Genomic DNA, 4,958 nt, shown 5'->3' on the forward strand with positions numbered 1-4,958 from the left:
ATTTAGAATTTAAAATTTAGGATTTAGAATTTTAATTTAAGATTTAGGACTTAAAATTTAGAATAAAAAAAGAATTTAAAAAAATTAGCTAATACTAGCTAAAAATGTTAATTCCCTAATTAAACTCTATTTTCAACTTTGTAAGTAAATTAAAATTCCTCCAGAGATCTATCTCAACTCACATTTGCTAATAACCAAACTCTCGTTATTCGGTTACCAAATTTTTTTTTTATTATTTTTTGTAGGCTATTCTCCACCAACACCAAACTCCTCTAGTGGAATATGGACTTGGAACAAAAGTAAGAGGAATCCCACATGAAAGTAGAAAACACATCACAAAATAAAATAAAAAAATAACAAAGCAAAAGAAAAATAAAACCCTATGAATATGTAAGATAACTCCACAAAGAGAAAATAGGTCAACATGCTTTTTATTTTAAATCGTGATTGTATAATGTAGACAAGCAAAGCAGCACTAGACCACAAATTATTCTAGTTAAACAATTCCTTTTTGGTTTGGACTTTCTTCATTCAATTTTTTCTATGATTAATTAAAAAATGGGTCGCGTGCAATGGTCACAATCGGAACTTGTCCCATCCAAAATATGTGTTTTTAATTTAAAAGTAGAGTACTCGTGCTCTCTAATCACAGGTGTAAAGAGTGTCTTAGTAATTGAAAAACGAAGATTATAAAGCATGTTAAGGTAGGACAAATGTGCCACTATTTCTTGGTTCATTGGAGGGTCTTATCTAATTTGGTTTATTTTAGCCACTCAAAATAAAAGAGCCTCATCTTTATTCACCTTATAATTTATTTATTTGTTATTGAATATGAATGAAGTTAATTGTTTATGAAATATTTATATGTTTTAGCAAGAATGATATATCTAGCTAGCAGAACCAATGTAGGTTAGCCGAATGAACAACTCACTCGTTTATTTAAATAAGTGTTAATAGTTTAAATTCTATCATTTAAATCTGTAGCAAATTAATTTTTAGCCTGTCAAATTAAAAATATTATGAACAACTAAAAAAAATATATCTAACTAGCAGGTATGTCCAGTAATCTGAGTAATACTTGGCTCAATACTAGTGGATGGATTGTTGAGAAACATACCCGGTGTTCGTGGAATTATTGAACGCCCATACACCAAAAGGGGCAGAAGAAAAATGAGGAAAACAAAGTTGAAAGAGACATAATATTTGGACAATAATAATAATATTATTATGTATCTAATAAAATATAAGAGTTGAGAATTAGAGTAAGTGTCCTATTAAAATTTATAAGTATACAGGGACGGATCCAGAAATAGTATTATGGGGTCAATAACATATATAATATTAAAAAATTATGTAAAAAATTATATAATATAAAATACATTACAAAAATATACTGATAGAGAATATATTTTAAACTACAAAAAATATATATGTACTTTTTATTAACGAAGTAGTCGATTCCTCATTTCATAAAATTCATCGATAATAGAATTTGTGTCAATTTTTTCTGTAATTTTCTTTTTAATATAATTAAAAGACAATTAGCAAGAAATTTATCTTTCATTTTATTTCTGAATTATTCTTCACAATATTCATAGCTGAAAAAGAACTCTCAGTTGTAATAGTTGAAACAGAGAAAATTAATACCAAATAAATCAAGAAGAACGCTCACAAAAAAAAAAATCTACTTTATGGGATTTGAAAAAATTTATTTAATTAAAAAATATTAGTAATAATATCTTTTTTATATTTTTTTAATATTGTTACCTACTTTTTAGATATTAGAAATCATTAATATTTAAATTGGACTAGACTATTATTTATAGGATAAAGTATACTTTTTGTTCATGAAGTTTGACAAAAGTTTTTTTAAAAAAATTAAATCGTACTTAATAACTTATTACTATTAATCTTTTTTTAAAAAAATTGGGGCCGAGGCCTCCCCTCGCCCCTTAAGTCCGTCTTAGTATATCACGTCAAATCATTCAAAGATAATTAACCTTTTTATTTTATCACTTTACAAATATTATCTCGGTGAATCTAAATTGTTTTTGTTTTCAAACGGTATGAGAAAATTAGAACCTTTTATAATAAATTAGTGATATACTATAATAAACTGCTTGAAAACCTGATATGTCGAATTTAATTCAAGGCGGAAAGTAAGCATCAAAGTAGGTCCTCAATTTGACAATTTCACCATAACATCTACATTGAGGTCAACTTCATTCAACATTCCATTGTCCCTAAATGTTCGGAAAAACCTATGTTTTGAGAGTTGTAATCTCATCCATTTAAGTTGGTTCTAAACTTGTAAATGTTTTTTCTAAAGTCTAAATTTTCTTTTGTATTATTTCAAAGTTACACCTTAATTAAATAAATAAGTAGATGATAATGCCTTAAAAAGATTGTGTAACTAACTACTCACTAGAAGTTTACTTATTTTTTTTTTTAAAAAAAAAAAGACGAAAAAAGTGATAACTACTCGGTATCCAAACAAAAGATGCCAAACACAAAGGTGAGAATTTCTCCTTTTATCTCATTGAAAAATACTATTCTTGAAAAATGCTAACAATTACAAACACAAACTGACTTTGTCTTTTGAAAAATTTTTGGACAGTATTTTTATTATTATTTTACCAGCACAAATATTAATTATTTTTAATAAATAAATTTTATTAATTTATATATATAAATTTTAAAAAATGTGAATGTAAACTGTATTAATTTATGTGTATAAATTTTAATAAATATAAGTGCAAATTATATGTTTTTTTGTACAAATAAAATTCTGTAAATATAAATACAAATTATTACCGATTAAATACTAATAAAAAATGATAATATTTTAGCATTACTCCGTCCCTTTTTGTTTTTTAAAAGAAAGAAAAAAAATTATCTTCATATTATAGTTTCAAATTAAACAATATACAAATTAAATTTCACAATCACATGCCATTTATTTGAACCGGTTAATAATTATCAGTAATAGTATGTTTCAAAATTCAAATAAAAACTAATCTGATCTTCTTGATGATTTAATTCTCCGACAAAAAGGTATGTATATTTGACGATAACTTTGAATGCAATAATAATAGTCATAGATGAATTTGTGTCAAACACAAGAAGCTAAAGGAAATTGGCAACGCTTTCGTCCTCTCTAATAATCTCTATACATGCAACTGTTGCTTTCTTCATTCCTTTTGTCACAAGTTAATTAAATTTCTAAAGTTACACGTTAAAAAGATATTAATACTAAAGAATAAAACTAACTATCCCTCTCGTGGGTATCAATTGTTTTATAATTGATCTGTGTACTAACATAAAAGGACTCTTCTTTAAAATAAAGCCACCTGACCTATCAACTTATAGTGTTCATGGTCCCATTTTATATGTATCAAAACTTTCTATCTTTCAAATTAAAGATACTAACTAATACTAAAGAATACGTATTGTTAATTATTTGGTTATTATTATGGCTCACTTTCGATCTTAATTAATTAATTTCGCTGTAAAGTGAGTTGATTATGTGGCTCAGGAACATCTGTTTGATTGTAGTGGCGGCTAGTGCACGAACCCAAAAGTTTTCTTTGTGCTCCAGCCAATAATACTTCAAAGAAAACAATTCAATTTTAAATATTTGTTAACTATTTTTTTTTTTTAAAGAGGTAGAGAAAAATTTTGTAGGTTCTACTAGCATGCCATGCTTCTTAGTCTAGGGTACATATATATATGGATGTGGGGAGGTAGGTCAGCATAAAATAAAAATAAAGATATTCATGGATTAATTAATTAATTAATTAATATTGCGCATAATTTATCGTATAAAATTCTTGTGATCGAGCCACGTACTATTTCTCAACTACCGCCTAACAGTTATTTTTTTCTCATTATAGGAGACGATCAATAATATTATTCAAATAATGAAGTCCTTGGAAACTAATTTTTTGTAATAAAATATGAGTATTTAAAACTATCTCTCACTCGTCCGTTTAAATAAGTGTCGCGACAGTCGAGTTGGGGAATAGCATGGGCAATCAACCAAAAAAATATGAGTATTTAAAAGAAAATAGTAAAAATTATTGGTGGAGACATTTCCACTCTAAAAGGTACCAAACACAAGGATGATCTTGAAAGTGAAAGAGAGAGTGAGGAAGATTAATTGAGAATTGATGCTGAGAAAATGAGAGCCGCGCACGTACATTCACGTATATAACAACTTTTACAAATGGAATATTCTAACTAGCTCTCATAACCTACTATACACATCAGTATATATCATTTTTTACCCGATACTCATACTGATGCAAATTAGACTATTAGATAAAATAGACTTCGATAATTCGGTTTTTAGATTTTTGTAAACCAAAAGAATCAATCAAATAAAGACAAGTACAAAGTCAACCATGATGGTTCGTTTAATTTATTAGCTTACTTAAATAAGTGTTGGAGGTTCGAATCTCGCCTTATGTATGGAATTATCTATTGGCTAATGACAAATTCTTAAATAATACTTCGATTCACGACGAATTAGTTCTTGACCTCTCGGATTGAAAGATGTCATGGAAAAAAAAAAGTACAACAGTCTTCCGTCCTTTCCTAAGCTAATTTCATAATTTCCTTATATCTCCGTGAATGAACGGCTCCTGTTTGAGTAGTCATTTTCTGTTTCTGTGCCTCTTTCTTAGTCTTCTATTTTGCACAATTGAATCATAGATTCACAAAAGCTTTGAGATTCGTTACTAGCTGTAATTCTTCTTCTTCTTCTTTATTTAATTTAGTATTATTCTTTATGAGTCTTTTTATTGAATTTTTTTAGATGAAGACATTCAAATATTTAATGCTTATTGTAATTTTTAATATTTATTATTTAACTATAATTTTTAAATATTTTTCATTTTATATATTCAATTATTTTTTATAATTATAATAAAAAAATCAAAGAATATATTTATTTATTG

This window comes from Arachis ipaensis, chromosome B09 (genome assembly GCF_000816755.2).
Source record: "Arachis ipaensis cultivar K30076 chromosome B09, Araip1.1, whole genome shotgun sequence".
Lineage (NCBI taxonomy): Eukaryota > Viridiplantae > Streptophyta > Magnoliopsida > Fabales > Fabaceae > Arachis > Arachis ipaensis.